Genomic DNA, 14398 nt, shown 5'->3' on the forward strand with positions numbered 1-14398 from the left:
TTATTATAGTATTATTTTATCCAAAATTAATTCATATCCCGTGTTTGGTGCATGCAGTTAACAGAGTATTAGAAAAAAAATTGTGAATTATATCCAGACATAAATTAATTAATTAACAACGGTATTAATTTATAAATGTTCACAATTTTGAATATTTTATTTATTTAAAAAAAAAACCTTCTTAAAAGCTCCATCTAGAATCAACAAATATAGAGAATTATAAATAAATAATATATTTAAATTATTGAATACTTAAAAAAAAACTTTATTTTATAATTTGTAAATGTCCATCATGTTTGTAAGAAAATAAATAATAATTATACAATTTTTTAATATTTTAAGAAAACATTTTATAATGCAATATTCTTTTTATGTTTTTTAAATAAAGATTCGTCTTCGGAAACGATATGTCCAATTTTGCGTTTCACCTATATTTATAATAAACAATTATAAAAAATGAATGTGTATTATGATATTATTATAAATGTTTTATATTAACTTGAAAGTAATGATTTGTATTTGCTTCGGTGAAATCACTAACTTCATACTGTGTTTCCATCTCATCCTTCAAAACACCATGAAGTTATCAATATTTTAATAATTTAATACTGTACAATATTTATTACGAATAATACTTACATCGAGTTCTAAATGAAAAATTGCTTCATAAGAATAATATTGTTCACTAACTTGTTCCTCCTCGTGTATTTTTAACATCGAGATGTTAGTAGTTAAGTCAGTAATCTAAATGATATTATTAAATTTCAACGTTTGAATGTAGTTATATTTATATACATAATATGATAGAACTATAATACAGAACAGCAAACTTATCAAATTTTTATGTTATATGATAATTTCATGTTAAATGTTTGCAAAATATGAATAATACGTACTGCATTATCGGGTTTTATATCAAAAATCTCAGATTCTTTATATCCTTGTGTTATTTTTCCAAATATCAAATTATTAGTGAGTTTTTTAATAAGCGACATCATCATGAAATTTGTAAGACTGCAACTTTTTATTTTTAACAAATATAAATAGTTGTATGACTCGAACAAAAATAATATATACAATGTACAAAAATCAATTGTTATATTCCTTGGTTACGTAAAAGTATATAGGATTATTATATTAAAACTATCATTAACGAAGAACCAGACGTATTACATTTAATTATATGAGACGTTTTGGTGGATACAAATATTATGTTAAACGGACATTATTTAATACCGAAACTAGATACAAGAGAATGTAAAGGGAAAGACATGGTTTTAAGCTAAAATAATTTCAATCCATTACAATGTAGACAAAATATATATTACCTTGCTCTTGCATTTTTTTCATTTGATACCTACATTCTACATATATTTAGTAGGTATTTAAATCATATTATTTATGTTAGTATATTTATTTTATATAGTATAGAGTAGTCATATGATGGGTCCATGGACAGACTTATACACCATTATGACATTATATGTACTACACGTGTAAAATAAACTTTTTTAAATTTTATTTTTTTGTACGCGAAATAAAAAATTCAAAAAATATATAAAACGAAAGGCCGACGGTTTCATATGCAATCTAAACCGTTTTTAGGGGCATCGCAAGCAACCTTCACATGTATAGATATTACGTAAAAAATCATTTAAAGCATTTAAAAATATTAAAACAAAAAAGTTTATTCATCAAAACATTTTAAAATGCATAGTTCAACCATATTTGATCTATAGGTACCATAAACACATATCAATAGTTTTATCACTTAACCTGATTATAATAATATAAACCTGATATTATATTTTAAGAATATCTCTTTAATAATAGGGTATTAGTTTAGTTTAAAATGACGAAATACTTTTTTTTTTAACTTAAAAAAGATATTATTATTATATTTTCAATTTTTTTTTCTTTTTTGATCAGTCAAAATAAATGATCTAGATAGGTAGTCGTAGATAACTATAATTTTATCAAGATAAAATATAAGATATGTATAAGATATGTAAATGAAACAATTTAAAATTATATAAGATGAACGAAAAAATAATTTTTTATCTAAACAAATTTATCTAGATATTTCCTCACACTACTGTTTTGGATCAGGGCGATTAATATACCAAATTCCAACGAATGATCCTGATATTTCCATCATTGGAAATTACAATAATCATATCGAGATAGCCAATTACAGACCAACATTCAAAATAAATCCCTTAACAAAGGAGTTCATATATCTCGGTCAATGTACGAATTTGAATGATACAAATGTAAACGAACAAATCTACAAAACCTAACCTAACCAGGAGGTACAAGTGAATATTTATTATACCTTGTGGGAAACCTCAAAAAGTTAAACATATTTATACTAATAGGATATATTAAAAAAAAAAAATTGTAATTTTTATAGACGAAATGCTAACGGGCGTGCCTTATTTAGAACAGGATTTTCTCATCATGGAAAGTTACAATAATGATATTAGGAATGCAGATGTCAAACCAACATCCAAACCAAAACTTCTAACAAGATTATTTAAATACCTTAGACGAAGATCGAAATTGAAAGATTAAACTTTGATCAACGGATAGTTAATGTCTGAAACAAGTAATTATTATTTAAAACAAGTATTCTTTAAGAAAGTGTTTCATATATTTCTACTTAGTAATCACACAAATGAAATTGTAAATTTTTTAGACGAAATGCCAACGGACGTACCTATTTTGGATGAAGATTTCTCCAATATTGAACATTTCAAAGATAATACCATTAACAGTGCTGATATCAAACAAAAATCCAAACTAAATCCTGTATCAAGATTATTTAAATATCTTAGGCGATATCCAAATTGAATGATAATAATTCTATCAACTTCAATTCCAATACGAGTAATATATATATTAAAAAAAGGAGCACGTAAACTATTAGATTTATTAGAGTATCATTTAATGATTTAAATTGAAAATTGATGAATTTTGTTCTTTCCACTCATTCTCGTCAAATCTTTAATTTTTGTAAACGTTTTTCTGTATGCCTGTCTTTCGATTCTTATCCGCTAATCATGGTTTATTTCTGTTATTGTCTTTTTTCTTATCCCAAATATTTTATAACTGTTTTAGTTATTTATATCTTCTAACCAAGTTTGTTGGAACAAGCCCCATAAATTTAAATTGGCCCTACTGCGGTTTGAAGTCAGCCGTTATGCCATAGCGCTTTTGGCACGTTGCTTTATGTTCTTTATTTCCACAAAGTTTGATAATACAGTGTAATTTTGAAAGATATCTCAAAACAAAAAAATTTATTTATTTTTCAATCAAATATTACACAAATATGTAATATAATTTATAAATATTATTTCAGAAATCAAAAATGTATATTTTTTTTTTTTTTTAATTTAATTATTTACCAAAAATGCTTGAGTATTTTGTTTTCTTTAATTTTGTATAACATTCTGATAAATTATATTTTAATAAATACTTAATAGACATTAGTATAATACTCGTATTTTCTCTATTCGAGCACTATGAATATAACCAATAATTATTGTTTAGTAACAGTCAATACGATTTTTTTTTTTTTTCGTTTTTAGTAGTTACGCCAAATAAATAGGTAATTAAAAATACGTTTTACTCATGTACCTATACGTTTAATGGAGAGGGTATAATTTGCCGCATAAGGGCGGTTATCGTGTAAATCCGTCTCTGGCAATACCAAAAAATATAACATGAAAAAATAGAATCGTTTTTCATATGTGTACATAATTATATAACACTGACTTCTAATTTAACTCATCTACTACTCTACCAGTGACCCAGTCAAAACCTAAACCGTCACAGTGGGTACATCAGAGCAATATATCCACTTGCCAGGGTCCGCGGAAGGAAAGCACAAGCCCATGATGTCTAAGACGGAATTTTCTTAGTTAGGCAGAGCCGTATTTTGTAAATAGTTAATTATTTTATTTTTATTTTTTTTTAAGTAATAGCTAATATCCGGAAATTAATTATATTCAGCCTCGTACGGTACCTATACAGTATAATATTGAAATTAAATTTAAAATAACGTATAATATACAAACATCAACTACGTAGCTGTTGTTCTAATTATTTACTGGACAGGGGACGTGAACAATTCAATCCTTATTGAAATAATTATTATATTTATACATTTATAAATTATAGATTAATAGTATAACGATAAAAAAAAACAATATCGGCAGTGTACAATGTCGTACTATAACGTCTATAACGCGACATCTGGCCGGCCCGCGATTACCATCACTCTGATCCGAACGAGGACCGCTGCACGCCGGCCACTGACGCGTACGACGTTCGACTCGAGCTACACGTCCCCGCGGTTATCGGCAATCGACAATCGCTCCGCGGACAGCCCCCAAATACCACGACGGGCTGTCTGTGGCGGACAGCCGCTTGCCGATTGCGAACGGAAATTGTCAACGATCACGGTGTACGGTAAACGTCGAAAGCGGCGGCCGATTCGCGTACAGCACCATAGTACCGGAAGTGGTTTTCCCGTCTGTCTGTTCGACAATATCGCGGCGACGCGGCCGTCATATTTGTCTACGGTCTGGCGTAGGCACTAGCGAGTCATCGTCCATCGGTCATCCAATCAGCGTATGCGCTCTATCGCAGATTTATATCATAATATTATCATCGTGACTAAAAATGCATTTTACGGATAAAGAAAAAAAAATCGTAATAAAGATGAGCATTCTCCCTGCCTATTATAATCATGGACGTTTTACTAAAATATAAGGTCTATGGCTATAAATTGTTAATCGCATATTTATTATTCAGTCATAGCTAAGGTGACAATAGTTTGATTACTAACGGTTTTCTATTTTACTGACACGTTTAATGCATTTCTATAAGGAACATGGCACAAGCATAATATTAATATTTATTTTTTTAATTTTTATATTTTATAATATTATATATACAAGGTAATTACAATATTTATTTGAATATTTATAATTATTAATGATAATGAAAAATAATAATTGGTATAACAAGATGAAGTTGATAATATGTGCGTTGACCACTGCGACCCGTTGACCGTTGTTCATACACACGAATCACGATTACAGCAATATTGGTCCTCGACATTAAGCATTTTAGATAATATATATTATATTTGGGACTCAAAAGCACGAAAAATGAGCAGTTTTTCCGCAGCAGTTATCAAACGTCATGTCAGCGTTTAGTATTTTATGCATGAATACGATACGTAACGTCAGCGTGACAGTTCAAGATTTAAACGAAATATTGCTCTAATCTGGACGCTACATTTTTTGATCTAGGAGCATTTCTAGTGTACGGAGTTGGACGGCTATTTTTCTTCCTCGATTGACGTGTATATTACATATATTCAATCTTCCGCTTAAACGTGTATGTTGGCTCATTTTAAAATTGAAAAACATCAAATTTAATAAAAGCTAAATACGAATTTCACGCGTATTTTGTGTTTCATGTGTAATAGGTACACCGTACGGCGTACGGTAGTATACAATATATATACATTACATTGTGTATACGTATGCATATATTATATATTAGTATATTTTATTTAAAAAAAAACATTGTGATAGTATCATAATAACACTATAGTGCTTCTACATATTATGTTGGTCTGCTTCTTTTTAATATTATATTAATTATACGCGAATCGAAATATAGATAGGTTTATCACTTCCTAAAATTAGTTGTGCCAATGATATTATGCATTTTAAATATAATATTTTCGACTGTTAGCTATAGGCTTTCAAGTTATTTTTACACCAATATATTTCATCAGATTGCATTAATTGAGAAAAAAAATAAAACAATAAAAACAATACAATATGTAAATCAGCTAGGTATTCATCTAACTAATATCTATTGTTATATAAATGATAAAATGTATAAAATGTTTATAATATATTAATTACCTATTAAAAAGTATCTTATTTGAACTAATTCAACAATAGCTATATTGGCATATTATCTATATACGATAAACATTTACATCTTATATATAAAATTCTCGTGTCACAATGTTAGTTACCATACTCCTCCGAAACGGTTTGACCGATTTTTATGAAATTTTATATGCATATTCAGTAAGTCTGAGAATCGGCTACTATCTAAGTTTGTATGCTGTGCAATAAGTTGTTCCGGAGTTATGGCCTCTTAAGTGTTATCAGTTGAAGTACGCGGCAGTGGTACCTATACTCAAAAGGCGCGGTACGGGTTCATGATATTTATTTATTTTTGTTAGAATAATCGACTTTCATTAAAATTAAATAATATTGTTATTATTGTCAGATCTGTTATCGTGTATGCATGCACGACAATATAATTCCATCAACAGTCGTACTTGACGTGGTGCACACGACTGGTGACGAGTGATGACAAAGTGCCGCCACCGAGTAGTTTTTCCCCTTTATTTTTACATTTACGAGTTTTTTCCTTTATTTAACTCCGGCCGACTATTCGTTATTTTTCGTGTTCACGTCTTCAGGTTGACGATGTTAAATGAAATAGACGCGCGTCTATGGCATTAAAAGTTACGTTTTACTACAAATGTTTTTTTTTTGTTTTCACTTACAAGAGCTCTAATTTCCAAAGATTTTTTTTCACATCTAACAATATATTTAAGAAAAATAAAAATTTTTGCTTTCGTAAAACAGTCTTATATGTATATGTATGTGTATACAATCAAAGATTAAATACATTATATCTATAGTAATCATTATTATTCCTATTTTTGTGAGTTTTGCACATATTTTAATGCCAACAAACGCAAAAGGGCTAATTTGAGCCGTAATACGAATAGATCCAGAAGCATGCGAAATAGAAGAGCCTCTTTCACTCGTTTATCACATTCTTACACACTTACAATAAGTTAGTTATTTTTTTTTACACTATAAATTCCCTAGAAATAATTTATATAGCAAAACAACGTTTGCCGGGTCAGCTAGTAATAGTATAAAAATATAATCATGATTATTGTTTTATTTTATATTATATTTATTATATGAATTGAACAATCTAAAACTTGGTATTAGATACTATGGCAGAAGTTGATTTTTTTACTATGGGAGTCGGTGAAATTTTGAAGTTTGTTTTAGGTGTTACCTATATAATAATATAAAATTATAATAAATAAATGTATATACGTATATACTAATATAATTGTTTTAAAAATATACGAACTGTACGAATTGAGGAATATTTATTATCATAATGCTTAATGTTCTTTTTATGTTTTTTACATAAAGATTCGTCTTCGGAAACGATTTGTCCAATTTTACGTTTCACCTATATTTATAATAAAAAATTATAAAAAATGAATGTGTATTATGATATTATTATAAATGTTTTATATTAACTTGAAAATAATGATTTGTGTGCGCTTCGGTGAAATCACTAACTTCATATTGTGTTTCCATCTCATCCTTCAAAAAACCATGAAGTTATCAATATTTTAATAATTTAATACTGTACAATATTTATTACGAATAATACTTACATCGAGTTCTAAATGAAAAATTGCTTCAAAAGAGTAATATCTTTCACTAACTGGTTCCTCCTCGTGTATTTTTAACATCGAGATGTTAGTAGTTAAGTCAGTGATCTAAATGATATTATTAAATTTCAACGTTTGAATGTAGTTATATTTATATACATAATATGATAGAACTATAATACAGAACAGCAAACTTATCAAATTTTTATGTAATATGATAATTTCATGTTAAATGTTTGCAAAATATGAATAATACGTACTGCATTATCGGTAATAGGTTTCATATCAAAAATCTCAGATTCTTTATAACCTTGTGATATTTTTCCAAATATCAAATTATTAGCGAATTTTCTAATAAGCATCATCATAATGAAATCTGTAAGACTGCAACTTTTTATTTTTAACGAATATCAATAGTAGTATCACTCGAACAAAAATAATATAGACAATGTACAAAAATCAATTGTTATATTCCGTGGTTACGTAAAAGTATATAGGATTATTATATTAAAACCATCATTAACGAAAAACCAGACGTATTTCATTTAATTATATGAGACGTTTTGGTGGATACAAATATTATGTTAAACGGACATTATTTAATACCGAAACTAGATACAAGAGAATGTAAAGGGAAAGACATGGTTTTAAGCTAAAATAATTTCAATCCATTACAATGTAGACAAAATATATATTACCTTGCTCTTGCATTTTTTTCATTTGATACCTACATTCTACATATATTTAGTAGGTATTTAAATCATATTATTTATGTTAGTATATTTATTTTATATAGTATAGAGTAGTCATATGATGGGTCCATGGACAGACTTATACACCATTATGACATTATATGTACTACACGTGTAAAATAAACTTTTTTAAATTTTATTTTTTTGTACGTGAAATAAAAAATTCAAAATATTGATATAAATCGAAAGGCCGACGGTTTCATATGCAAGCTAAACCGTTTTTAGAGGCATCGCAAGCAACCTTCACATGTTCACGCTTAAAAATACGTAAAATCAGTTTTTTACGGCGAAATTGTCAAAAAGTGACGAAGGCCGCTAAAATAAAATAAAGATATCGAAGATTCAAGTAAATTGTTTCGGAAATATTACTTTCAATGCGTGTAATATTTCGGAGTCCAAAAACATATCCATCACCCCGAAAACGTGCAAACAAGTTTCTTCAAAAAAATGGATTTTAGTGGACTCATTACGTAAGTATACTAAATTACTAAATATAGTCATATAGATACATATTCGCGCGTTTATGATGATTAACCGATTAAAAGTTATACCTATTTTAGTATTGTATCGAATCGGAATAAGACGCATATATATTATATATTATTCTGGAATGTGAATAAAAATTAATTCCATGTTTTAGATTAAATTTGCCTTTTTTATTTTTTTTATAAACGTTCCATATAGTATACGGCTGAAATAAACAAAAATTGATTATATTATTTGCATGAGCTATTAGCAAACGTTACTATTTAAAGATTAAACCAATATTCGATTCTATAAACAATCATTTGTCATATAGCAAGTGTAAATTAATCAAAATTCTATACCTTATAAATATTTTATCAGTAATATTAAATCAAATGTTGATGAATAAAACAACTTTTTTTTAAGGGGGTCGCATTACAAAAAAATAAAAACGGAGGGGTCTCGATCAAAAAAAGTTTGAAAACCACTGCGATAGACGAAAGGTGCTAATTTTATATTTTTACCAGGGTAAAAATATACTGGATTCGGGGCTTTGTGTATAATAGAATATATTAATAGTTACAATTAGAATAGTCTTACGAATAATAAAATATGGATACTAACCCTAATGAAATATTTATACAATTTTTAAGAAATTCCGTATTATCTATTTACAATGTATAAATTATAGTATGAATGGTATTTAAAGTATCTTTAAATTTAATTCCAAAAATATTATATATCTGCAGCCCTGGATTACACCATCTAACTATAAATCAATTTATTAGTTAACAACATTTTAAATTACCACATATCTTAACTTAATGCTGAAAAATCAAACAAAAACTATTGTTATAGTTTTAAGAAATATTTACAGTATATAATATATTACTAATTATTAACTAGGTAATACACAAAATAATATATTATGAGTAAGTGTATAGAATAACAAAATACATACTCAAAATAGTAGATACATGCCTAATTTTTTTTAATAAGAAAAAGAACACTGAAAAGGTCATAGAATTATAAGAGTATAAGACACATATATCAAAGGATCGTGTTCTTTTTATAAGGATAGTTAATTATAAATTAACGAAAACATTAGAAATTTATAAATAAAAATATTTTAAATAGATATGATTAGAATAAATAAGTATAACCCTATTGATTCTAATTTAAAAAGAGCTAATAAATAATAATTACTTACTTATGCTATTTTATACTATTATGACCATTCTTTTTTTATTTGTTCTTACAAGAATTAGTAAGTACCTCTTAATATTTATTTTTATAAATATTCACCATTAAGATACTGTAAAATTAATAATATTCATGATAAAATAAATAAAATTATTCATAGGTAAGTAACAGAGCAATGATTATTTTGTTTAAATTATAAGAACATAACTGAATTTAATATTGAATATAACTTAACTTTTATCTAAATATTGGTGCCACAAATAATATTATTATTCAAATTAATACAAAACGTTTCAACTAATAGGATTTTCTCATAAATGGAAAAAAATAATATGAAAATTAACATCTTAATTCTCAAGCAAAATAAGATTGTTTTATGTTTTTATTTTTTTGTCCACTATGTTAAAGAAGTAAAACATTTTTGGAGGGACAAACATCAGTAGATAATAATGAATATTTTAATAATTAATTAAAATCTATAATATATACAAACTGCCTGTTTTGGAGTATTGGGAATAAATAACTAATAATTTATCTTGACGAAGATAAACATATTTGTACTAAATTTTATCTAGATCAATTATTAGATATTTACTTCCAATAATTTAGTTAAAATCAATATTTTTTTATAAGATAAATATAAGATAATTTCATTTTTAATTTTGCTAAAATTTAGAAATATAAGTATAGATATTACGTAAAAAATCATTTAAAGCATTTAAAAATATTAAAACAAAAAAGTTTATTCATTAAAACATTTTAAAATGCATAGTTCAACCATATTTGATCTACACCATAAACACATATCAATAGTTTTATCACTTAACCTGATTATAATAATATAAACCTGATATTATATTTTAAGAATATCTCTTTAATAATAGGGTATTAGTTTAGTTTAAAATTACGAAATACTTAAAGAAATATTATTAGAGTAGTATTATTATATTATTATAGTATTATTTTATCCAAAATTAATTCATATCCCGTGTTTGGTGCATGCAGTTAACAGAGTATTAGAAAAAAAAATTGTGAATTATATCCAGACATAAATTAATTAATTAACAACGGTATTAATTTATAAATGTTCACAATTTTGAATATTTTATTTATTTTAAAAAAAAACCTTCTTAAAAGCTCCATCTAGAATCAACAAATATAGAGAATTATAAATAAATAATATATTTAAATTATTGAATACTTAAAAAAAAACTTTATTTTATAATTTGTAAATGTCCATCATGTTTGTAAGAAAATAAATAATAATTATACAATTTTTTAATATTTTAAGAAAACATTTTATAATGCAATATTCTTTTTATGTTTTTTAAATAAAGATTCGTCTTCGGAAACGATATATCCAATTTTACGTTTCACCTAAATTTATAATAAAAAATTTTAAAAAATGAATGTGTATTATGATATTATTTTAAATGTTTTATATTAACTTGAAAGTAATGATTTGTATGCGCTTCGGTGAAATCACTAACTTCATACTGTGTTTCCATCTCATCCTTCAAAACACCATGAAGTTATCAATATTTTAATAATTTAATACTGTACAATATTTATTACGAATAATACTTACATCGAGTTCTAAATGAAAAATTGCTTCATAAGAATAATATTGTTCACTAACTTGTTCCTCCTCGTGTATTTTTAACATCGAGATGTTAGTAGTTAAGTCAGTAATCTAAATGATATTATTAAATTTCAACGTTTGAATGTAGTTATATTTATATACATAATATGATAGAACTATAATACAGAACAGCAAACTTATCGATTTTTATGTAATATGATAATTTCATGTTAAATGTTTGCAAAATATGAATAATACGTACTGCATTATCGGGTTTCATATCAAAAATCTCAGATTCTTTATATCCTTGTGTTATTTTTCCAAATATCAAATTATTAGTGAGTTTTTTAATAAGCGACATCATCATGAAATTTGTAAGACTGCAACTTTTTATTTTTAACAAATATCAATAGTTGTATGATTTGAACAAAAATAATATATACAATGTACAAAAATCAATTGATATATTCCATGGTTACGTAAAAGTATATAGGATTATTATATTAAAACTATCATTAACGAAGAACCAGACGTATTACATTTAATTATATGAGACGTTTTGGTGGATACAAATATTATGTTAAACGGACATTATTTAATACCGAAACTAGATACAAGAGAATGTAAAGGGAAAGACATGGTTTTAAGCTAAAATAATTTCAATCCATTACAATGTAGACAAAATATATATTACCTTGCTCTTGCATTTTTTTCATTTGATACCTACATTCTACATATATTTAGTAGGTATTTAAATCATATTATTTATGTTAGTATATTTATTTTATATAGTATAGAGTAGTCATATGATGGGTCCATGGACAGACTTATACACCATTATGACATTATATGTACTACACGTGTAAAATAAACTTTTTTAAATTTTATTTTTTTGTACGCGAAATAAAAAATTCAAAATATTGATATAAAACGAAAGGCCGACGGTTTCATATGCAATCTAAACCGTTTTTAGGGGCATCGCAAGCAACCTTCACATGTATAGATATTACGTAAAAAATCATTTAAAGCATTTAAAAATATTAAAACAAAAAAGTTTATTCATTAAAACATTTTAAAATGCATAGTTCAACCATATTTGATATACACAATAAACACATATCAATAGTTTTATCACTTAACCTGATTATAATAATATAAACCTGATATTATATTTTAAGAATATCTCTTTAATAATAGGGTATTAGTTTAGTTTAAAATGACGAAATACTTTTTTTTTAACTTAAAAAAGATATTATTATTATATTTTCAATTTTTTTTTCTTTTTTGATCAGTCAAAATAAATTATCTAGATAGGTAGTCGTAGATAACTATAATTTTATCAAGATAAAATATAAGATATGGAAATGAAACAATTTAAAATTATATAAGATGAACGAAAAAATAATTTCTTATCTAAACAAATTTATCTAGATATTTCATCACACTGCTGTTTTGGATCAGAGCGATATAATATACCAAATTCCAACGAACGATCCGGATATTTCCATCATTGGAAATTACAATAATATCTTACCTTTAAAAATACAAATAAGCATTAACAGTGTATTTTTGAGATAATTTAGATACAACTATAAAATTAATAAAATAAAATTACAAATTTTTTACTGGTCAGTGTTCTAAATAGCTACATGCATGACCTTCTTGCTCGTTATCAGTTAATGTACGTGTACCTACACACAATACAATGATTTTTGAATCTTCATGAATTGGATCTAATCCAAATCTGTTTTATAATTAATATTATATTATTTATATTTCACAATCACAAACGTATATAAAATAATTGAGAAAATGTACTACAAATTAGTTTATACAAATGTATTTCGATAACTTCAACCATAGTCATGAACGACAGATGGTTTGTTGGTAATAATTTTCTTAAGCATTATTATATTAATAATTTTACTTTAATATGATAATCAACATTTTATTGTAAGTGACGTACCTATCTAGTTAATTTGAACGCTATTTCGTAAAATGTTACATCTATTTTCATCCGTGGCTTAATAATATGTTTATACGCGAAACAGTGACTCGACCAATGGGCGATAAATAATAATACTTAATAGTGCACAAAGATAATTAATAAATACAGCAGCAGTCTAGTCCGAGTTCAAGTGTAAGTATTAGAACTGCACATAGTGATTCTGCGAACGCTTCGGTTCTTTTCTCTGTTTTTCACGCATACACGAGAAAACCGTCTGCAGTCATCTACGATGCGCCTACAACCGAGAAACACTAATCGTTAAGGTATACAGAGCGTGTCTAGAGTTCAAAATTAACACTTTAAATAATAGTGTTGGCATTAAACTATAATATAATATACCATATATACTAGTACGTGCAGTTTATGTAGTTACTAGTGATCACATTTTACTTATTGTCTGATACGATACACCAGACATCTTATGTTAAGTTTTTCACCACATTTGATCTCGTATTGTATATACCTCTGTTAATATACTTCTGTTCTGCTACTTGCTAAACACGATACAGACATGTTGGAAATTATACTATAGTATAATAACTCGATTTTCAAAATATTTACATAAATCTATTCTAACTACTAAGGATTTTGAATTAAAAAATAAATTAAAAAAATATGTTTGTACCACGGCAATTGATTTCTAATATAGTATGTATTAAATTTAATTGGAAAGAAACTAGCTTATTGTAAAATAATAATTGTTAAGTTATTAAAATTAATTTATGGACTTAATTACTAAGCCATATGAATATTTCAAACATACCATAATTGAATCAAAATAATGATTGTTTTACATCACATCGGTAATATAATAAATTATATTATAGTATTGATCTATATTTTATTATCGATCTGTTAAC

Source organism: Rhopalosiphum padi, chromosome 2 (assembly GCF_020882245.1).
Source record: "Rhopalosiphum padi isolate XX-2018 chromosome 2, ASM2088224v1, whole genome shotgun sequence".
Classification (NCBI taxonomy): domain Eukaryota; kingdom Metazoa; phylum Arthropoda; class Insecta; order Hemiptera; family Aphididae; genus Rhopalosiphum; species Rhopalosiphum padi.